The sequence below is a fragment of the Grampus griseus genome (genome assembly GCF_964374135.1).
Source record: "Grampus griseus genome assembly, chromosome: 4".
Lineage (NCBI taxonomy): Eukaryota > Metazoa > Chordata > Mammalia > Artiodactyla > Delphinidae > Grampus > Grampus griseus.
Genome location: NC_138997.1, coordinates 87,776,458 through 87,801,550, shown reverse-complemented (window position 1 = coordinate 87,801,550; position 25,093 = coordinate 87,776,458). Strand labels below are relative to the sequence as shown.

The 25,093-nt window shown below is 33.9% G+C and overlaps 1 protein-coding gene across 5 annotated transcripts in view; it reads left to right on the top strand.

Annotated features, from left to right (window-relative positions):
• PCDH7 (protocadherin 7) overlaps positions 1–25,093 on the top strand; it is a gene marked incomplete at its 5' end in the record, with an annotated part of 409,595 nt that overhangs the window by 288,024 nt on the left and 96,478 nt on the right. The gene's annotated exons all lie outside the window — the stretch shown is intronic.

Here is a 25,093-nt window from a genome sequence, read left to right as displayed (position 1 = left end):
TTTGTGTGAAGGAAATTCTGCTTTGCATTTGATCAAACACTTTGGTTGTTTGATTGTTGATATAGTATCCTACACTATTCTTTTCAAAATTCTGGAAAAAAGCCCTAGATTTACATTTGTGTAAATTTACATATGTGTATATATGTCCATTTATACATGCACAATATTCATATATAGTTATATATATGTAAGTATATATTTATTAAAATGTATTATTAAGGGAAACATGGTTCTGTTTGTAGACTCCTTTGAAATTGTAGTTTGCAACCTTTTACAATGTGAGCAAACCTGCTTTGTATCAATGCTGGCTACTTTTTATTAGTATTTTATCATCTTGATTCAATTTCATTATAGAAATGCTTGTATTTCCTGTGGCAATTAAATTAGCCAATTGAACTTTAGGTATAGCAATTCTTTTTTATATATGGATGACTTATTAATGGCCATGATCATTTAATGCCTTTTATAACTTTTAGTTTTATTTTTTTTTCCTTTTAAAATATGAGAAGTACTCTAGAAAGTTTTCTTACTTTCTAGAGTCAAGTCAAATTATTTATTTTATATGATACTGACTTTGAGCAGCTAAATATAATATCCACCAATGGGGCTTTAGTACATTAGCATATATTAAAAAGTTGAGATGACTTGTAGTGATATAAACATAGGGATATTCTTAGAATGAAAGGGTTTAGGTATGGTCTTTAAAATCCCTGTTTGTTTCTTGTTTTGATGTTCATGCAGTACACTGCACTCAAATTTGATTATTTAAATGTGAAAATCTCCTTTAAAACAGAAGGGAATAATATTTCACTTCAAAATTTTCCAAAATTGGGCTTCCCTGGTGGCGCAGTGGTTGAGAGTCCGCCTGCCAATGCAGGGGATGCTGGTTCATGCCCCGGTCCGGGAAGATCCCACGTGCCGCGGAACGGCTGGGCCCATGAGCCATGGCCGCTGAGCCTGCACGTCCGGAGCCTGTGCGGCCACAACAGTGAGAGGCCCGTGTACCGCAAACAAAAACAAAAACAAAAACAAAATTATCCAAAATTCAGGATTAATATTAGAGTTATTTAACTAGATGTTTTAATTATAGCCTTACTTAAACTACAATTTTCATAATGGGTAACATATGAGATGAAAAACATTGAGAAATGTGTTAATCTTTCAAAAAGAAACTAAATGCTCATTGTAGAATAATCTGAAGATTTGGGAAGTGTAATATGTATGGAAAAAATAGAAAAAAAATCCTTATGTCACAGAACATAACTTACCCCAGTGGTCAGAAGCAACCCCAAAGTGGCTGTGTGGCTTTGATTTATTTTGATAGTTGACTATACCCAGAACAGCTAATAAAGCAAGGCTCTAGAAATGTTGTAATTAGGTACAGGTGGCAGTAATTTTCATTGATGATTACAAAATTTTATCTTCTACCTCCTGAAAGGCAGCAAATACTAAATATATCTTTGATTTTGAAGGCCTTGTTAATTCATTTTGCTGTAATCATTGGTGTGTTTCTGTGACCAGAAAAAAAAAAACAAAAAACTACTAGAGCATATTAATGCATCACCAGCAAATTTACCCAAGTTAAAAACATGGAAGTCTATTTTTTTATGTAGAAATATTTTGCCTATTTTAATTAATGCACTATTAACTAATCGTAAAGTAAAAATGGTGGTCTTCTTCTAAAGACCGTGTGTCTCAAATATGAAAACAGGGTCAGAAATGTCCTAGATATCCAGATGTCTAGGGTAGGTCTCTCCAGATGGGAGTCAGTGGAATCTAGAGCAAATTCTTTGGGGTGGATCCCAAGCAGAGCATGAAGACATGATATCTGCAGGCATTGCTGAGGGCCTTAAGGGGATGATACTCCAGCACTATCAGGGAAACATAGCAGTACCTGGGTGTAGCACTAGCAAGCCTGGGCTCCTGGCTCTAGAAAGGAAATTAATAGAGAACTTCAAATTCAGACATATTTGGGTTTGCAGCTTAGATCTACCACTCTTAATTCATATTATATCCCAGATGACATGGTTCAGAAATCTAACAAACGAGTAGACTGCTGGGATGGGGAACCTGGGCAATATCTGGAAACCCCAGGCAGGCGGATAGGCTTATAATGAAGGTCTGATACCAAATACCAGGGCCCTAAGCTCTAGGCTGGGGTTCAAGCATAAGAACTTGATCCCTAAGGGTCATATATTAGTAGAGACAGACCTTGGTGGCTAGGTAGTTAATGAGCATAAAAGAAGAGAAACAAAGACTAAGGCAAAAGTAGTTTTAAAATAAAACAAAACAAAGAGAAAACTCATTACACTGGGGGCTAAGTCTTGAAAAAATGTCCAATTTTCTAATCATGAATGAATCAGCTCCCTGAAGAACCCAATGCTGAGCTGCCAACTGTGAATTCAGTACCTCTGACTATGATTGAGAGAATAAGCTAAGTCTGGGTAGTGTGTGTGTGTGTGTGTGTGTGTGTGTGTGTGTGTGTGTGTGTGTGTGTGTGTGTGTGTGTGTGTGTGATGGGGTGTTCAAGATCGCTGGTTTCATTTGAGTGTCCTGTAGGTCCCAGCCTTGTCATCATCTCAGCCATCCTTCATTGTATCCTCAAATTGCTTTGCCTTACTTAGGGCCTCACCCTGGAGCTAGAGAACCCAGGAGCACTCATCCTTCACTTGTGTCAATTTCAAGAGGGAAAGGGCTAAAAGCATCACTCTACCAGCGCCCCTCATTTTTTTCAGACTTGCCTGACCATTGATTTTCCATTTGACTCAAAAAATTTCATTCATTCTGTTATCTTCCCTTTTAGGCCTTAATTGGCAATCTAGTTCTAGGATGTTATGCTTTCTCACAAATAATAGAGCAAGACATAATTATTTGCTCTACTATCTATAATAACACAAAGTTTTGTATTTAAGAATCCTATCCAAACACTAACAAGGCTTAACCACAGACTTGGAAAGAAAAAAGAGAGAAAGACGGAAAGAAAAAAACAGTTGAAGTTTGTTATTCGAATTATTTGTCTTCAGGCTGAGAGCCAAGTTACATTTTTTATTCATATATTTTTTTAAAAATCATAATCGGCATAATTTTATCTTATTGCCTAGAAAAGAACAATGGGAAAAAAATGACTGTGAAAGTTTCAGTGAGTTCTAATTACTTATGGCGTAGCAGCAGTAATTGAAAAGCTAATTTGTTTAGAAATGAACTTTATCTGCAGAGAGAAAAGACGAAAAGACCATTACTGAATTCAACAGCAAAGACTAACTCTCAAATTTTAAACAATAAAAGGGAGTAGAACTTGCTTGTATCATACTTCAGATTGATTAATATTAATCATGGCTTACATTTTCAAAATATATAGCACAAACAGTGATGTAGAGGCTAAGAATATGGTGATGATAGTAATATTGACTGTTATATAATAAATATTTGTCACTTTCTGAGGAAATAAGTGGTGTGTCTTGGGATAAAGCCCTCTTGGAGACACCAAGGAAGAAAATGCATGATTCCAGCATTAAACCAGATTTCATAGTGACATAGATAAGATTTGGCCATAAATACTTATAATAAAGAAGAATGGGGTTGTTTGAATATGATACAAGTGATTAGTAGCATGAGGAGGACGTAAAGATTATATTTGATCTACGTCTGAGAGGAGAATGATAGTTAAGATTTAATCAAGTATATATGAAGAGATTAAAGAGTGATTTTTAACAGGAGGCCATTTTAACTTGCATCCCCTTCCCCCCACCTCCAGGAGACATTTGGCAATGTCTGGAAACATTTTTATTTGTCACAAGTTGGGGAATGAAGCTGGCATTTAGTGAGTAGAGGTCAAGGATGCTGCTAAACCTCCTATAATTTACAAGATCCACAAGAGAAGTAGGCTAAGAGGCTACTGGAAGAGTGTAGTGGAAAGAACATATTCATTTTACTGTTTATTCATCATCTATTTTTGATGGATGAATAAAATATTTTTGATAAATAGAGGTCGTTCTCTAAAGATGTTTTTGTAGGGAGAAGATGTAACCCTGACGTAAGCGTAAATAAGAAAGACAGAAGCCATATCTTTTGAATTAGAATTCTCAGAGAAGAATAAACTTTGCCAGGGGACAATGACAGAGAAAAAGCTGTTCATGAGTCCAAAAACTAGGGAAAAAGAGTTAAGTAATCTGAAAGAGTTAAGAGGGTAGACATGACCAATCCAAAGGTCATGAGCTTGGGGGTGAAAAGATGGTTTCTGCTTCCTTGTCTAAATGAATATAATTCTAAGACACCCAGCATTTCTGAAGAGTTAGCACCGTTCTTAGATGAATCTAGAGAACCAAGAGGAGATGGAAAAATTGCAGCAATTTTAGGATGTAGAACGTGGAGAATCTACTACTTGTATTATTTTATTTTAAATAAGTTGGTTTTTGTATGTTTTAATTAATAAATTCTATGCATATACAAATACACTGGTGTGTAATATTGAATTCATTCAGGCCTTGTGTCAGAACTCTAATTATACCTACCTGAATGTGTTCCTATAACCATTGGTCGCAGCTCATCCCTGTTCAGCCAAGTGGGATGAGCATAGTCTACTAACAAGTATCTGAGGACTGGCCTCAATCCATAGAAAGTGATGGGAAGATGGAAATTCAGTTACTTTTTTGGGGGTCATTTTCTCATCTTTTTGCTTTCTCTGCTTTCCCAGATATTATAGTGGCTGCCACAGAGCTAAATTGTTATGTAATCCCCAGATGAGGCCCCGCTTTGCCTGCATATTCTTTATGTGTTTTTACCTCTAAGAAAAGGTATATATATAGTTCACATTTTGCAAATAACACTTTATAGTTTTGTAGGTTTCAAGCTAAAAATGAAACTGAAGTAAGTTTAAAAATGAGTACAAAAGAAATCTATCATCAGTACAACTGTGAAAATAGAAATGTTTATTGGAATAAGGAGGAAAAAAATAAAAGACAGTCCACCACAAGAATAATCCAGCCCAAATTGTCAACAGTGCCCAGGTTGAGAAACCCTGGAATAAAGATCATTCCTGGTAGATGGAAGAATACTCACAAAAGCAAGTCTTGAGACCTTTGGTAAATCCTAAATGGTCTCAATTGTCGAGGTATAGACATAGTATGTATGAAGGAGTATAAAACAAGTGAAGGCTGGAGAGAGTTTACGACAAATTTCAATGCCGATTTAAAGCATTTCAATTTCTTAATTCACCTTCCTGATACCACCTAATAAAAATATTTCACATCTGACATAATATTAATAGAATGTAGAAAATATCTCTCATTATTTAAACAATATTATTTCAAATATTCAATAGGCGTCTTTCTTTTCAAATATTTCTCCCCTTCTTAGTGTAAGAAATTAACAGAGCATTTGGAAACAGTCAAAGAACTCCTTGGAAAAATGTTCTTATTATGTTCCAGTTTTCTCCAAACTTATTTACAAAGGATAAGAGATTGTTTCCTCAGATAAGTGCTAGAATTCTTACTTAAGTCTTTCATGATTCTGGCATGACTTTCATCCATTATATATTTAATTATTTTCATGGCATTTTCATGATTATTTTAATTGTATATAAGTAGTGTGTAATACCTGTGCAGGGCTAACTAGTTTTGTTGCTCAACCTTAGAAAGAATCAAGATAAAATGTATAGTTGCTTATTTCATTTTCAATTAACTTTTTAAAAAGCTTTACTGTATCTGCTTCAGTAAAATTATTTGTTTATATTTACCTGTATGTGTCAAGTTATGATAAACAACCTCTTAAGGTCAGAGACATTTTTTATCAGATGATACACCCTTCTTAAAATGTTTAGCCACTAATTATAGAATTATGTATATGTATATTATATGTAACATCATATATCTAAAGAATTCTCGTATGACCCATATTCCCTTTCAAAAACCAAGATAACTTTTATCAACACACAAATATGATTGGGTTTAGGAAATAATACATATAAATTTGAACATCTGATCTTTACACATAATGTAAATGCAAAATAAATTATTTTAAAACTAAAATTCAAATGTTAAAATGATCCACTTTTCATGAGGTTGAAAGATCTGAATTTTGCCATAAAATGATGTTTTACCTTAGAATCTATGTAATGGACAGTAATAAATCACAAATAGATTTTATGTAATGGCTGTTTCCTATCTTCAAGACTGTGTCGGAGTTTTTCTTGGTGTTTATTTTCATAATAGTGTTTATTACTTTCTTTTGTAATTCCTCTTTTGTCTTCCATTGAAGGTTACTTTGGAATAGGTAGAGAGGTTAACTCAATGCCCAATGTGTTGGCAGGCATTCAGAATATGTTTATAGAATGAGTCATTTTAAAGTAATATTATATGTTTTTTTTTCAGAAGACAGTTTCCCAAAAATACAAAGTATAAACATAAAATGCAAAATAAGAATGACATTTAAGTTTCGTTAGTCCACTCTTTATTTTTTTAATACTGTGTAAAGCCAATAGAAATGTGTTTCTATGAGCCTCAGCCGTGGGCCTCGCAGATGGTAACTTACACCAACATGCACCACTTAATCTATCAGATTATGTGCAGCAACCTAAGAGAGCTAGAAAATATTGTTTGAAATTATGTCTTTTCCAACGTTGCTGAGGAAGAAAAGTACTAAGAATAGGAATCCCTTACTCATAGGATAAAAGTGGTGTTTCAGCATATTTTATTTAAAAAAAAAGAAATTAGCAAAAATGGATATGGGGTGAGAAGAAGCATCAGAGAGGTTTATTTTTACTGTACAATTTGCCTCTAGAAGCAATTCCATCATATTATAGAACTGGAATCTACATTGGCTTCAGAAACTCAATTCGAGGTATTAAAATAAATTTTCTACAATTCTTTTGATTTAGACATAGTTGCTTACTTACATAGGCAATTTAATAATCGCAGGAAATAATTTTCAACCAGTTTTACAAGCTTTCCGTCCAATCCTGTGTTCCCACTTCCTCTGCTTCCTAAAGCTCACAACTCTTCTTTCATATTCAACCTTGAGTTGTTAACTTTTCCATTGCTTTTTACAATATTTTATGTTGGAACCTTTCTTGACTTATCCCATTAAGCAAAAGTCCAACTCAACCCTATCTTGCCCTAATTGCCCTCATCCTGATCAATTTCTCCCTCTTCAAACTCTGACTTTTAAATCTGTTCTACCATTTCCGTTGGGTTATCAAATCTCCCCCCTAGAAGCTTCTTGAATGTTCTTTCCTTTTTGGTAAATGTCATCTTCACAGTTTAAGGAAAAACTTCTTTCTTTTTCATCAGTTGTTCATTTACCATGATGCTCTATCACCTTCCCTTTCTTCTATCTCTTCCCCTACGTCACATCAAACTGGACCTGGACTTCAGAAGCACTACATTATATACTTCTCTTCACAGAAAATTGCATCCTCTTATTTAATTAAAAAAGAAACTAATTATTCATTATTAGTAATACATTTTAACAATCATTATGATGTAACCAACAACATGTACATTAAAATATTTAGGTATTTGATTTTCACATTTCATTGTAAATATTAGCATGAATGATGATGCCTATCTTTAAAATGCAGTTTTAGAATGAGAACAACTGAAGCCTAGCTGCTCAGTGCCTTTTCAAAAATTTGTATATAAAAAAAATTTGTATAAACATCTGAATTTAGAAAGTGCCATCATCTAAGTGTGATCTACCTACTGGTAATTCCATTTCAGGACATTTTTAGAGTTGTAAAAATCTATCGTCATTTCCCTGCCCACTGCTTCCACATTCATTCTATAATCTTGCCATCTGTTTCACTGAAATGGCAAATCCAGAGGGCAGGGAGCATGTCTTATCTGTGCAATGATGTATGTAAGTGTAGATTCTCTGTCAGCATTTTAAAAATAATAGAACTTCAAATACGATTGATTTAAGCCTCCCTAGTCAACAGTTAGTCTTGGTGACATGAATCACTCTTTCAAATGGTAATTTGCACCTGTTACCTTCATCTACAGGTTGGAAAATGCTTATTTTACACCTTAATTAATTACACCCTTGCCATGTGGAAGATTGTATCCTCAACTCTGAAGCAGGGAGACTGGGGCATAGACAATCAACAGCTTTTCTGATATCTCAAAGTGGACTTTTGGAGAAAAAAATGAGAATTCAGGTCACTTTTCACTGAGTGACAGATGAGGTTCTTTAGGAATCTGTGTCTCTTGTGGCAGAAAACATGACGATGTCATCCCTTCCAGTAAGGGAGGCACTTGTCCTAGCTTATTCTGTAGTATCAATTCAATATGACCTCAGAGAATATCTATGTTTCTTACTAACATGTTCCCTCTCTGCATTTGCAGTGGCTGATGTCATCCACTGAACCAAAGAGCAGGTGGTATGTAAATTACTTTTACCTGAGCATGGCATTAGAATATAATTCCCCAAATGGTGATGCCACCATGTAATTAAGCTATAACTAAGTGACGAGTATCTGACATCAGATAATCATTTAATAGAGGAAAATGGGAAGCAGTTTATTATGTTAAAATGTGCTTTCTTTAAAGTTTCTTGAGAATGTGGAAGGGTTTTCTTGGCATTCAAATGATCTTAAGATGTTTGTATATAATTTTTGGCACATTTAGTAAAATGTTTATGATAGTGATAAATGTTTCCTTGGCATACATCATTCAATGTTCACAAGAAGTGTAAGTGGACTTTCACCTTTGAGTTTTCACTGTCAGCAAAAATGTTGTATGGATTCATATGCTTTTCATTCCTTGAACAAAACATTAGGAAATGCTAAGATAGACACTTGATAAGGTATTATAAATGTCTTTTGCATCAATATGTGCTGTATGTTCTTATTATTTTAATTAATATAATTGCTTACTCAGTATTTTGCTCGGTATTATTTTGTCTTTTTCAGTGAAGATAGAAGAAATTATAGTTGTTGAAGTGTAGCAATAATAGGTTCCATCTCCAAAAGACTCTTAAACCAACATTTTAACATATATATGAGGTCAACATTGTGAAACTGTGGAGAAAATTGAGTTAGAGAGTAAACCAAGTGATACTTGTTCTCTCATTAAAAATATTTCTTCATAATCTATTAAACGCAAGGCACTCTATTGCACTAGTAACTCTAAATTAATAAAACTTTAAAAATTCCATACCTCATTACCACTTTTACCTCTCCATCATCCCCCCTTTTTTTGTATCTAAAATTAAATGTATTCAAATTTTAGAATTCTAAGATCATGTTCTTTTTTTTATGTGTGTGTACTTAATTAGTGATTACTTTATATTTTTCCATTATCAAAGCAGTATATATTATTATAGAAAAGTTTGAAAATATAAGAAAAAGGGGAAAATTACTTATAATCCTATCACTCAAAGATAATCACTGTTTTGTTTTTTTTGTTTGTTTTTTGTTTGTTTGTTTTTTCACATACACACTGTATTTTATTTTTATAAGAGATAAACTGACACCAACCATTGTAAATGGATGACCACAACAAAAGCAACAATGATTGCAATTACCAAACACCAAACACACTCATACTATGTCATAATATTGACATTCAGTCCAGTAATCCTCCACTGTAACAGCTCCTTTACTTTACAGTGAAAATTGATTTGTATATTTTTTGCCTCTGAGTCCTTGTGGGATTTTTTTTTTATTCAAACAGAAAGTCACAAAAATTATAATCATCCTCATCAGTTCACTCAGTCTCATGTAATTAATTTTTTTTATCTTGATCTTTTGTTAACACTTTTATGAATTCATCAGTTTTCCATTAGAGCTCTGAAAATGCTTATTCATTCAGTTCAGCAGTATAGTCAGTTACCAGAAACCTGTACTTGTCAGCATCATCCCCCCTTTTGAGTTAATTTTATATAATCCTTAATTATCTAATTTGATTTTATTGTCCCACTCCCATCTCTGTCCCATTCAATGCCCTATTCTTCATCCTTGAAGACTTTACCAATCTAAATTTCAGTTCCTTCAGGTGTATGTTGGGAATGAAATGTAACCTAGCAATTGCTTGCAAATTAAATAATATTTAGAAATCATTTCACTCAATTATTGACAAATAGTAGATAAATAGTAATTATTTGCTAATTGTTTTGCTATTATTGATTTTATTCAAGATTCAGCTTAGATATCACAAGCTCTCCTGGAAGGAAGTTCCCCTGGTCCTACTGTGCTGTGTTCATACTTCTATTGCTGTTCTAGGCAAGTTCTATATTATTTTTCTCATACAATAATTAGTGAGCACCTTGAGAAGATTGGCCATGTGTTATTAATTTCTATATTTTCAATGATTAAAACATTGAAGAGTCTCAAAATGTTGGTCAACTAAACGACTGAAGAAATGTTCTGAAAAATATACCTATAGAGGACATTAGTTGTGAATATTTCACTTTCTCATACTGAATGCAGTCATCTTTTCAACCTATTCCTTCTTTTCTAGAAGACTGAAGAGTGCACTCCAGAGAGTATTTAAGCAGCTCTCATTTCACCCACCACTTCCCTGCTATGGGGCTAGCATTTGCAGTATGGATTTTGCTTTACATGGTAGAAACCCAGATGAACTATAATATCATGAAAATATGTTGATAAAAGGAGACAGTGGCTCAATCAGACAACAGGTAGATGACAGGCAACGTGTGTTTCATGGCTGATTATCAGAGTTCATTGACAAAGGAAGATGGAAACAAGCAATTTTCAGAATTTAGGCAGGCAAGTAAATGGATTCAATAATGTCTGGCAGCAGATGGTTGGGGCCCAGGCCAAGACTTCTGAGAGCAAGCCTGACCTGCAATTCTAGAAGTATGGTCAAAGCAGAGATCTTGTTGTAGAGAATAAATTACAAGATAAGAAAAGAGGAGTGTTCTCAAGGGTTTAGCCAAGCTACTTGAGCTAGGGGAAAAATTTACAGTAAATTGATATCTAGTAACTCAGTCTAGATCAGGCCTTTGAATGACATTTATCAGTAGCAAAGGAACTTGGCACAAGTCTTTTTAAGCATTGTTCTGTACACTTGGCTTCTGATAGTTTACATTAAAACATTACTATAATTATTACTTACATTAATCATTATAAACCTAAACATTTACTGAAATATGCTATTAGAATCATCAAGTAGGAGACTAAACCAACAAATATGATTTTTTCCTTAGTGGTGAAAAACTTAACTATAAACGAAATAAACACAAAACTAGCTGGAGGACTATTTGAGATAGAATAAGAAATTATAATATAGAAAAGAACTGGGTTTATTGATATTTATTTTTCATTATAATGTTAACAAATAGGTATGTATCCCCCTGAGACATATTGTTTTATGTTTTCCATTTATGAGTTGTGTGTAAATGTTTCCATACTTTGTATATTCTTCTGTGATTTAGGCACCAGAAATTTAGTTTGTAATATTAATCCATGTTGATGTGGGTGTTGTGGTTCACTGATTTTCAGTTTTACATAGCATATTATTGCAGGCCTATGTGAGAGTTTATTTATCAGTTCTTCTATTGATAGACATTGGAATTATTTCCAGTTCTTTGCTGTAACTAACAATGAGCCTATGCATGCACTTATGCAATATTCTATGGCATATGTATTTTAAAATCCAAGCACCATCCTAATTTATCTCCCTCTTTTCCCCTTTGGTAACCATAAGTTTGTTTTCTATGTCTGTGGGTCTATTTCTGTTTTGTAAATAAGTTCTTTTGTAACATTAAAAAAGAATATTTGTAGATGTGTCTTACCCCTTTAGCCCCCGGAGTGAGATTTTTGACAGTGTTTTCACCCCATTTTGTCAAATTAAAGCATATTTTTCTTAAGACATGGCATAAACTTTGTTTAATATAAAACTTGTTTCTGAACATGTTTTGAAGGGAGTTTTTAAAAAACAAAAACATGTTTATACCTGAAAATAAAGTGCTATAAACAACAAAAATACTTCTCCAATATTAATTATACCTCACGTAAAAATAAATAAATAAATAAAATACTTCTAAAAAAAAAATCCAAGTGCCACTACAAATCTGTGTTAAACCTGAGAAAGCTACTTAATTTCTCAGAGTTAAATATTCTTTGTAATATAGGAATGATCATACTAACTTACTACATAGAGTGTTTGCAAAGAGAAAATAGATGATACATACAATGTACTTAGAACAGCACCTGCCCATAAGTGCAAAACAAATATGAACTGTCATTATTCATATTGCCCCAAAGCAGTTGAAACCATTTCCATGTGGATCACTGACCCTAAATATCAAAGATCCTAGCTTCTTTACTCAGTTAGTGTGGTTTGAAACACCAAAATCATAGATTCAATTTGGCATTTGTCTGTAGTATTTTAGAGTTCACTGTACTTTTGTGAAAGTGTGAGGATATTGGAGTGTTCATTACAACTCCCTCCACCATCAGATGTGAAAATTAGAGCCCCTAATGCTGAAAGCCAGTTGAAGCCTTTTCCCCCTCAAGAAAAAGGGACATGTTTTGAAGTAGGATGGTCTGTTGTCTACAGTTTATGGTTTTGTTGTCTCCTTTTTACAGACCCAAATCTTCCTCCTAATGTTCTCTGCTTCCTGCCCTTTATTCTCATCTCTGGAATAACATAAAAGTATTCTTTTATTCTTTGATTCTATACATCATAACTTTGTTAGAAGAGCAATTGAAAGGCTTATTTTGTCCAAATGTTTTGTTGGTGTGTGTGTGTGTGTGTGTGTGTGTGTGTGTGTGTGTGTGTAAGCACACTTCATAATTGAAAAAAATTCAGCCACAGTTCCTTGTAAGCAAAGAGAATTAATTAGAATCAGCTTGATGATTATATCCTCAAAGCAGGATAGGTAGATTTCATTAATGTCAAGACAACAGACAGAACTTCTAGGGGTTGCAGACTAAGTTCATGCTCCCCTAACCTAGAGTTTGTCCTCAGTTAAAAAATCAGGGTCTTAGATATAAGCAGAGATTCTGAAAGGGGTTCTAGGATTATCTGGTGTTACCTTCTGTATCAGAAGAGCAAGTGGCCAGGTCCGAATGTTTGTCTTTTAAATAAGTTAGCTTTATTGAGATATAATTTGAATAATTAACATACAATGAAATGCACAGGTGTTTTCAATGTATGTTTCAGTGAGTTTTGACAAATATATACATGGATAAAACCACCACCCCATCAAGATATAAAATATTTCCATCATCTCCAGAAATTCCCTTGTGCCTCTTTGCAATCTCCCCTCTATACCTCCCCACAGCTTCCTGACCCACCTTAGCAATTATTGTTGTGATTTTTTTAGTACTGTCTCTTTGTTGTACCTGTTCTAGAACTTCATGTAAATAGAAGCATACTGATGTGAACTTTTGTGTCTGGTCATTTTTTGCTCAACAAATTGTGTATGACATTCATAAGAGGAAATAATGCTTTTTAATGGGTTTGCTGCTATAAAATTATATTCACTTAAAGTTTGTACACATATAGTGATTTAAGTCACTTTACTTCACATTACTCTAGTATATTGAATTTGTTGAAATTAAATGATAGAGGATTTCACTTGAGTGTATAGAGCATATCTACCATTAATCAGAAACTGGAAACATTTCTTGAGTTTAGGTTAGGTTGGCCAAACCAAGATGAAGCAAAAATTTAGTGTTTGATCAATTCATTAGGTAGGTCTTTACTCATTGTATTCTCAACCATCCTCAAAATTTAGTAATGTTCTCATAATCTAGACCATTTGAGCTAAAGATGATGACATTCTTTACTGTCACTGAAGACTCAAGTTGCCCAGATAAATAGCCTCTTGTTTACTTTTTTGGTTTGGAAATTAAAAGTCAAATTAAGAAAAACTAAATTATATGCCACTTGGTAATGAAGTGTTTTCCCCTGAGTCTCCATTCAACTGATATGTGTGATGAGAAAATACCTGAACTGGAAAAGCACATGGGGAAAGAAGTTGAAAAATTTTCTCAACTTTCTGAGAAAGGACATGTTCAAATGATTTTTGACAGTACTGACTTCCATTTGTCAAGGCTTGCATTGTAATATTCACTATGAAACTTTAAAAATTCTATAATGCTAAACAAATTTGGAACAACAACTCTTTAGGGATTTTGTTTTTTGTTTGCTTATGCATTTATAGGACACTTAAGATGAAATTCTACACCTAAGTAAGAAAAGAAAAATAGTGCAATACACATTTTCTTTTGAAATATGTTTCTTCACAAGGGAATTACCTGGTCTATGGTACTTTCTACCTACCATTAGAATTGTTTGCTTGGTTATTCTTCCAGGGATGCTTTATGAGTAATAGAAATTGTTTAGCAGAGCATTGAGTTAATATTCAGATTCTGGCACTTTATTATTCTTCACCTTACTTTTTTCCACTCAGTACATTTTAAGGAGCAAACTCCTTCTTTAACATGTTGAAATCTGGTCACTACTAATTATCATGGCTGTAATTTCCAACTTTGCAAGTGAAAATCAAATTATGGACTCTTGCGTGACAGAAGGCATACAATTCTAGGAAAATCCCTGAAGGAGCACAGCAGAGCATGCCAGTTAAAGTCCGGTAGGCCCTGGCATTGAGCAGTCCTACAAAGACAGGAATTGCCCCCAAGCAGAGCAACGCTTCAGTTGGCATTGCTTTGCTAGTTACTCACATTTTCTTTAGGGCAGAGCAATTTCCCCCTCAAACAAGCTGTTCCAATTTACTTATGTGGCTTTTTAGCCCAATCGATATGCTTCTTCCTGTTGAAGAAGATGTAGAAATACCACTGAGTGTTTTGAGTTATTTTTCAAAAGGTAATTTTGCTTTAAAAAGCACACTTTAATATTTCAAGGAATAAATAAATGCTATCTAAGGGGCATAAAATAAACCACAAATTTTTAATAAGCTTTCTGTTCATGGAACTGAGTATCTTTTCTTTCAAGAGAGTTGTGTGCAACAGGGGACAAGTGATAGCAATGGGAGTAGGAAAGTTAATCAAAAAGGTAATCATGTGAATCCAGGCGGCACTCCCTCTGCGACTAGATACCAGTGTTCCTGACTGACAGCGTGCTCAGTGAGTTAGGTCACTAAGGTTTCCATCAGCTGAGTCTGCAGCCTCTCTCAGTGATGGGGAAATGCAGAGCACTCAGTCATTCATAATGTTTGAATATGTGCAAGTGTTTCAGGCTTGATTTCTATTCATATGTTTGTTTGAGTGATTGTCAGTTTCTTTCTCCCTGTTTTTTTAGATAAAAACAGAAAATATCAAAGCCTAGAAGTGCTTTCCCTTGTAATCAAATTATTTAAGTAACAGCAATGAGTCAGATATTCTCGTCACAAAGACTCTTTTCCCAAGGAAGTATCTAATCTTTTTGATCTTCATATGTTGCGTTGACGATTGTTAATTACAATGGCATGAAGAATATTTGATTTTTGTTGATGAATAGTATTGTAGTAATTCATTAAAACCATCATATATATGTATGTTTGAATGTGCATATATATTTATGTGTGTATCATGTTTATGAATATTTTATGTAGGTTGTTTTATGTAAGCGGAGACCTGTAAATTGACTCCTAGATTAGTTTCCTTGAAGCACTGTGACAAGCACTGGGGAAGGAGCATATATGGATGTTGACCTTAAAGATTTTACTCTTTTGGGGGAGAAAACTACACAAAAATAAATATGATGTTCAGTAAAGTGTAACAACTGTCATAAGAAAAATACAGATAATATTCAGTGATGGATAACAGGAAAAAAGAGATTGCCTTCAGCAAAATAATACACATAAAGAACTTAGTGTAAATGTCTGACTTAAAGTAGTGTGAGTTTCTTGTATTGTCCTTTTTTTTTGGTTGCGTTGGGTCTTTGTTGCTGCACGCGGGCTTTCTCTAGTTGTGGCTAGCAGGGGCTACTCTTCGTTGTCGTGCGCGGGCTTCTCATTGCGGTGGCTTCTCTTGTTGCAGAGCACGGGCTGTAGGCACACAGGCTTCAGTAGTTGTGGTGGGCGGGCTTCAGTAGTTGTGTCACACGGGCTTCAGTAGTGTGGCTCGCGGGCTCTAGAGCGCAGGCTCAGTAGTTGTGGTGCACGGGCTTAGTTGCTCCGTGGCATGTGGGATCTTCCTGGACCAGGGCTCGAACCCGTGTCCCCTGCATTGGCATGCGAATTCTCAACCTCTGCACCACCAGGGAAGCCATCTTGTATTGTCTTTATGGCAGAGGATTAAACAAACTTTCGGAGAGTAAGTGGTATTCAGAGGGAAAAAAAAAAGAATTTGGATATATGAACATTGAGAAAAGGCATTCCAATAGGTAGGAATAGCTTTGAAAGATGAACAAAGGCAAACAAAACACTAAACTTGTGTCAACTAATATTACAATTGAATGATCACAGGGCACACAAACTATTGGAAAAGTAAAATTGGGCCAGATTATATGAGGTCTTGTATGTCAGCTCAAGACAACCAGACTTTAACTTACGTGCCATGGCAGGTAACTGTACATTTTTAAGCTTTAGAAAGACTAATCCGACAGCAATAGACCGAATAAAGTAGAGTGAGGAAAGGCAGGAAGAGGAAGGCTATTTAGAGTGCCATTACAATATTTCCATTAGAAAGGCATGAAAAGTATGAAACAAGGTATCAGCAGCAGAAGTTAATATAAGAAAGATAATAAAGAAATAAAATGTACAAAGTGTGGTAGCTAATTTTATGAGAAGACAAATTAAAGGGAGGTTTACAAAAACATTCTTGGAGATTTGAGGGCCATTAAAACATTTAAGGAACAGAAAACAGAGGAATGATTTATGGAGGAATTGGTGTATTTAATTTCTGACATGATATTTGAGGTGCTTAAAATACATTAAACATAGGAAGACGACCAGGAAAATAGGGAGATGGGGGAGAATAAAGAATTAGAATGTAAGACAAGGATAAATTGAGAGATACACAAACCATCTTTATGGAAGTGATGTTTTAAAGCCATGGCATTTCTGAAACAACTATTACAGAGAGGAACAGAAAAATATGGAGAACAGTTAAGCTTAAGGTGTGTGTGGGGGTGGGTAGAGGTTAAGGTCTGACACAACAGGAATATTTGGAGTAGGAAAATCAAAAAATATCATGTCACGAAGGCCAAGGAGTTTTCACCTGTCTCAGTACTTTCAGAAGATTAAGAGGTCTGCACAGGCTGTTGAGTTTATAAAGTAGATCCTTGTAAACCCGTCAAGGGAACAACTCTGGCAAGATAAAGGCACAGGTCAACCTGTAAGGAGCATAAAATTGAATGGGAGATGAGAAAATGGAGATTGTTGGATGTAGTTTATAGTTCTCTAAGGATGTCTAATCATAAGAGAAAGGAGAGAAGATGGCAGATTCAAGTGGAATTCATGCCTGAAAGCAGCACTTTTTTTAATAGACAATTTTGCCAATTTAAATAAAGAAATAAATAGATAAGTAAGTAAATAAATAACAGCAGTGCCTGCCATTGAGACAAAATAATGAGAGGGTTAATGGAATCTGACTGATTCCACGTTTTGGGGGGGTGAGTGGTAAGAAATTTGCAGTTTGTACAGAAGGCCAAGTGTTCTCGGCATTAACAAAGTGGATTCCAGAATTTTTATTCAAGGCTGTGCAGAAAAAAGTCAGAGGGTATAACGCTATTGGGACACATTTTAAAACTGTACCTTTTTTTACATCAATATATAGTTAATTTCACATCCCATATTTGTATAATAATAGTGATTCTGTGACAAAAATATATTATGCTTCCTTTTCTCTTCTCATTTTCTTTCTTAATTTAATTGTCAACAGTATGAACACGTAAAACAGACGAGCAAGACACTGTTTTGATATTTTGTTGATTGATACTTCTGTGTTTCTTCATGCTAAGGGGCCAAAGATTCTGAATCTTATATATGTTATCTGAATTTTCAAAGATAATGATCGTTTACTATAAGATAATAAATTACTACTATACTTGTAAACTACTGAGTAATTACTAACTACTAAGGATGAAACAACAAAAATATGTTCGTGGTCTTAGTTATATAATTTGGTGTTTTAACAAACAATTACAAAATAATATCTAAGTTAATTAATTAGTTATTTTCAGTAAGCTTAGTTTCTTGGCAAAATAAATATAAAATCCATTGTAACTTGCGTTTTTTTTCTTTCTTTCTTTCTTTCTTTTTTTTTGTAAGGTTAGTTTTTTTACATATTTGTCATTTTTCCAGAGCTGAAACACAAATGAGCAGAGAAAGTGCAGTGGTTTTTTGGCCCTCACTTCCTTTCCTCAGAGTTAATATCCAGCTACCACCAAGGTTTAGAGAGTCACCCCTAAACATATTATTTTAGTTTTTATTTCACCTCTTACTTGTCTCATTTATGGCCTAAAAGGAATCTGAATAACCAGCTAGGTTTTTCAGGAAGCAAGCTAATCCATAAATGAATGACTTGGAATTTCCAAGCATGTTATGAATTTGTTCTAACACACAGTGACACATAGGAATCACTGTGATTTTAAGAAAGAAAATCCATTAGAGCATTTGACTGTTTTCTTGCTTCCTTAATTTCTGATTAAGAAGATTTCCAAATGGACTCTCTGAATCCCTGTCTTTCTGATAAAACTTAGGCTGCTTTGTTTTTTGGTCTTTTTATTTTTTGGCTTTTTTTTTTTTTTTTAGGTTACTCCAGAGTTGTTTCATGGGTATTTGTATTTTGATTGCAAACCCTCTATGATGTTAGACTTAGGGAAGGAATGTACATTGTGTGTGTGTTTGTGTGTGTGTGTGTGGAGGTGTGTTGGTGTATCTATGTGTATGTGTGTCCAGGGGACAACATGAAGAGCCAGAGGGCACTCTCACTTCTAAGAACATAAAGGTTCTAGACCAAAGAATTAAATTAAGTGTTTCACAAAACATTCAGACTGATTATTTTATTCTTTCTGTTAGTCATGGCATTATAAGCAGAATGGTAAGTTTATGCAAGTTTAGCATATTTAGAATATTTTGTTGAATGCAATTCTGGATTTACTATAGTTTGGTATGGATATATGTTCTTAAAACATTTTCGGTTGAAATCCTCAGTACCAAGCCATAATGCTCTCTATGTGTTCAATTATTGCAACATGTCTTTCCTATAGTTATGGAAACCTAACCTACACCAGCTCTGTACCCTTGCATTAAATTTGATAATATTACAAAGGCTACCTTCTCAGGAAAAGTTTGAGGAGTCAACCTGAATAGTCCTTTCATTGCATTGTATTTTCTTAAAATTGTAAAAATAAAAGGCAGTAATTCCAGGATATGGAAAAGAACATCAATTTACCTGAAGAATTCTTAGATAGGTAACTGGTGTCAAATTTCAAAAGTGTCCTCAAGAGGGCACTGTCACCTGTTTTATATAGTTTATAATTTGTATCTTTTACTGATAAGACCCCTTGCAATACCTGAAGAGTGATTTTGATCTATTTTTATCAGAAATGCAATGTTGCATTCTTTACATCATACACAATCTTGCTGTCCATAGCAACCCCACCTGTCTATTGTTACATAGAATGGGTTAACATATATCAGTAAGTTAGCAACTTTTGACTGGTTTTACATCAGTAACGTTTTATAGATTATTCCACCTACCAAGATAACTAAGGCTATTTAAATCTTACTATCGATTAATCAAAAAGTTTTTGAGGACCTCCTTTGTGTTTGTTATTTGTGCAGCTGATATGTGTAGGTAAAGTTTTGGCTATGAAATGTGAGGCTTAGCTGAGATAATAGTCCAGTCTAGGACTGCTTATTAGCACTTTGGAAGACCTCCATTTAACATCAAGCCTTTCCACTTTTTATTAAGATACGGCTTATAAATGATTCTACTTTCCATAATATGTATACACACACCATGCTTGACACTGTAATCAGACTTCTTGAGTTTAAATAGCAGCTCCACTATTTAGAGAATGTGAATATGGTCTAATGACTTCTCCTTGGGTTGTTATGAAGATAATATGATATCTATAGAGATATATAGATAATATTAAGCTAATTTCATTAATATTACGTATTTCAAAACTTCTCCATTGCACTTGCCATGACTCAAACAATCTAACTTATAGTTTGTGTGACATATAATCGATCTCTAAGGGTACAAAATGTTTAATTAATTTTTTGAAAGTATATATAATACTTTTAATTACTTAGGCAAAGACTTAAAGGATCCTCAAGTTTTGAAGACATTTCACACACACACACACACACACACACACGTATATATAGTTTTGTGGAAATTCTGTTCTAAAGTGACACATTTAATTATTCAAAGAGGCAAATCCTTTTGAATTAAATATTCCAAAGTATAACAAGTTAAATTATTTTAAATAAATTGTTTTTGTTTAAATGGTACTTACATCCATCATATTAAAATATTTCCTTTTCAAACGTTATATGATGGGAAAAATTCTAACATGATTTTTAACTTTGCACAGAAATAGTTGTAAATTTATGTGTTATAAATCCAGCAGAAGAATTTATAAGCACAGACAGGAATTATTTCATAATTGATATAAAGGGATAAAAGAAAATGAAAGGACCACAGTTGCTACTATAACTTTCTGTACACAATAGTGCTTATTTATATTTGATTTTGACAGTATGTGGGTAGTTAAACTTCAGTAATTTCAAGTTAACTAAAGTACAGTTTTTTAAAAAATAGGCTTAATTTTCAAATAGTTGAAACTTTATTCTTCCTCTGGATATACAAATACTTCATAACAGCAGTTTTAAAAAACAGATAAGATGGACTCGAAATGTTCTTGAAGATTAAACTAATGAGTAACTTCATGTGGATTTCTCCTCTGTCATTGTTGAGGGCAAATATTCAAAAGCAAACCCCTCCTCCTGCATTTGTACACTATCCTATAACATGATTGCCAGTTTATAAACTTCAAAGTGCAAACCAGTACTCTTGAACTTGGTCATCATTTACATTTTTTAAATTTTTGTTTTATATTATAGTTGTGTTAGTTTCAGGTGTACAGCAAAGTGATTCCGTTATACATATACCTGCATCTATTCTGTTTCAAATTCTTTTCCCATTTAGGTTGTTACAGAGTATTGAGCAGAGTTCCCTGTGCTATACAGTAGGTCTTTATTGGTTATCTATTTTAAATATAGCAGTGTGTACATTTTTTTTAATTCCAAGATTACAGACAGTGAGACATGTACAGCTGCATCTTTTGGACAAATGCTCACTGTAATAAGAGCCACTATCTCTGCCTTTCCCTGATTATCTAATTACTATTACTCCATAGAAGTCAAACAATTGTCATTTCTCTCTTTAAAAATTACTCCTCAAAATACACCCATCTGTATTGAAAGAGAAATACGGTAAGGGTGAAGAAAGAGACTGCTCAGTTAATTTATTGATTAATTGGATGGCTGATTGATTTCAGAGCTTCTTTTATGAGTTTATCATTTCCACATTTTGAAACCAATGATGCTTTATCAAGTTCTAAATGGCCTTATTTAATTGGATGTCTCTCATAATTGCAAAGGCAAATATGTCAGATGTCTTTACATATACTTCATTCATTTTGATCATTTCCTTCCTTGAGGCTAGTATTTATTTCTGTACTCAGAACTAACTTAAGAGACATAGAAAAGTGGTAAGTTCTCATCTGATAGCAAATCTATTTGATTCAATTTGTGTGGTGAGTTTTTTAATTAGCACTTTAATTTTTTTTACTTTAATTTTTTTAAAACTTCAGGGTTTTAATTCTGGTCCATGTTTTACATTTCAACAGTCAGTTTACATTTTAGAAGAATATTTCAAAGAAGAAGTGACACTGCAATTACATGTTTATTTTGCATTTTCTTCCAGGTTTTCTAAATATTAGGGTTGCAGGGCACCTTGAAGGAAAGGAAAATAAGACGTTGTCTTTTTCTGCTTCTAGGCATTCTCCTTTCCTGAATTACTCTGATGCTTTGAGTTTCTTACTGCTTGCCTGATTAAAACTATCCCATCATGCCTGATGTGATAGGAAACACCACTTATTCTCTCATTAAAAAGCATTCAGATGAACTCCACTCCCCTACCAGGTTTATTGAAGTATAATTAACAAATAAAATTGCAAGATATTTAAAGTGTTCCAATTATCATTTTTAAAGGTTCACATGCATAGGTAACTTGTACCTTGGTTATATATTTTAACAATAATTAATATATTATAGTTGCATAGTATTTGCACTTTTCTGAACTTCAAGCAATCTTTGTGCAAATATTTGTTAGAACATGAATTCCATAAAGAGAGGGGCCTCATCTTCCCCTTTCACATAATTATGTCTCTGCTATTTAGTTCAAGATTCGTGCAGTAATGGGTACTCAATAAATATGTTCTTGAATAGATGTATAAAATAAAGCTATTGCTAATTACTAAACATTATTAAATGACAGGTATAGGATAAGAACATCTCAGGAGTTTCGAAAACTGAGAGATTAATGGGAGATATTTCTTAACTATGGCTATACTCAGCCTCCAGACAAGAAGGTGTATATTTATCAAGTCCAAAACTATGTTAATAATCATAGTATTACAAAATTGGGTGAAATTTAGATATTAGATTTTAAATAACGATTACATCTTACAAAGGGATATAAATATTGATATTTTCTAATCCACGGTAATATAATTATTACTAGTCCTTAGGCTGGAGGCCAGTTAGAATCTTTCCATGTCAGTAGAATCCAAGACTAATCTGCTCTGATTAGCAGAGAATTACTTTGCAGACTTTCTGTTCATTTATGCAAGGACAGACCTGTTAATTCCAACCTAGTGAATTTATACGGGATGCCCACAAAAGTCGTCAGAAGCCTCAAGCTTTTACTACAAATAGTTGATTTTTCCATATGCCAGGTACTCAGTTTTTCAGAAGAAAGCATCCTGCTGGTGCTGTTAGAAAGAGAAGAAAAGAAAAGCTTAATTCCTTAAGTGAGGTTGCTGTTGCCACTCAACAAAGGAAATGCACTTAACCCAGTGCAGTGGAAGCGCTTCTTCCAAAGGATCCAGTAAGAATATAATATCGGAATGCTGTCCTAAGAGGGCTCCACAATATAAAAAAAACAAAATACCCTTTGAGAATAAAAGTACAAGTGAGGAAAAAGACAGCTATGATGATATGGTATAATTGAACTGTAAACCAGAAACAGGAAAGTATGCTGTGGGTATGATTTGAAAGTGTATTTTTATTTTGCCAGTTGAAAGGAGCTTATAGGTAGGTAAGCTAAGATGAGAATAGTATAACTCTGAGCATCAGGTCACATGAGAGACAATTTAGTTATGGATAAGCGTAACCCATCCCTTATAAGTAAGTCTCTGACAGCATGTGACTTACTTTAGAGATGAAGATTGTATAGACTGAAGTTAGGAGGAGCCAAGAATAGATATGCAAGAGAAATTCAGACCAGGAAGGATAACTAGGAAAGCAACAAGCAAGAAATAAACTATGCTTTTTTTTCTTGCTAGTAACAGGTATAGGGCATAAATTGTTAATATTGATTGTTAATTACATTGCAAGTGACAGAAAACTTGACCCAAATTAGCTTTAATCACAGAGAAGTTCATCACCTTACGTATCTGAAAAGCTTGGAATCTGACCTGGTTTGTTCAGGTGCTATTTGGTTGTAAATGGTGTCTCTTAAATATGGTCCATGCTTTATCATGGATGCTCTTGTTCAAGAGTTAATTAGCTTCATAGGCATTAATGACAATAATGTAATACGAACAGATCTTATTACAAGCTCCTCAGATTTTACTGAAATATTATTTATCTTAAAGAGAAATGTGAAGTTTGCCTCTTGGCCTTGACGTTTCTAAGTAGCATATTTTTGTAATTAAGTGATCTCTACTTCTATACTCACTGGACAAAAGAAAAAGGTATAATTAGGTAAATAACATTTGTAAGGTGCTTTAGAACATATAGAACAGATTTATATGCTTTTCTTAATAACTCTGTTAATCCATTTTTTAAATCTACACTTTAGAGATTGAAAATTGGGCTGCATAAATTTTCCAGGGTCACTTCACTGTCTTGCATTTATAGCCAGGTCCTCTGCCTTCACATCATCTGTTCTCTACTCCACTAATGTCTTTCCAGCTGGGTATTATTTATGAAGAGCACCTGAATCTTAGTCACTTAGTTCACATAAGTATTTATCATTTTCTTTCATTGATTTTTTACTGAATCTGCCTTGGAAACTCCAATTCTTTCTTCAAAATATTGCTCACATGCTACTTTCCGTTAAAGGCCTTCTTGAATCCCCAAGCAAATATACCTTATCTATCATCACAGCTCCATTGTACAAGCATCTGTTAGCACGTCTCACTCTCTTATAATGATTTGTTTACATGACCGTCTCTCCAACTGAACTGTGAGTTTCTTGAAGACAGACATCATGTCTCATGCATCTGTGTGCCCCCAGTTACTAGTGCTCCAAAAGCTTGGCACCTGAGAGTTAAGCAATCAATGTTTGATGAATGAATGAATGAACCATACATACTGAAAACACAGCAGCAGAGCTGTATGGATAGAGTGCTTTGCTGGAGCATATTGAAGTCAGAGATAAGGAATTTACAGCCATGGTATGATATCTCTGAAGTTTATACGTAGGGTTTTTTTTTCATTTTTTATCTTATTGTTAAGTTGCCAACCTAGAATTACAGTAGAGTTTGATTGAATTTCTTAATCTAGATATTAAAACACTTCAATAAGGCCCTTTGTTTTAACATTAATTCTTAACAAGTACAATAAAACAACACTAACTCACATGTTTTCCATGGGTAGCAGCAGAACTTAAGCCTTCACAGCATAAAAATAGCAACCTTGAGTTGACACCTCATCAGATATGCAATCTTCTGAAGAAAAATCTTACACTTTGTCTTAAACAGGAACAGTCTTGATTTTCTTTAAATCCAATGCATTTGTGTGTGTTTGTGTGTGTGTGTGTGTGTGTGTGTGTAGGTGGGAATGGTGGTTCATGATATTTCAATCATTTAATATATCTTCAGCAGAAAAAAATGACCACTAGTTCTGTGATGTTTATATTTGAATTTTATGACATTAA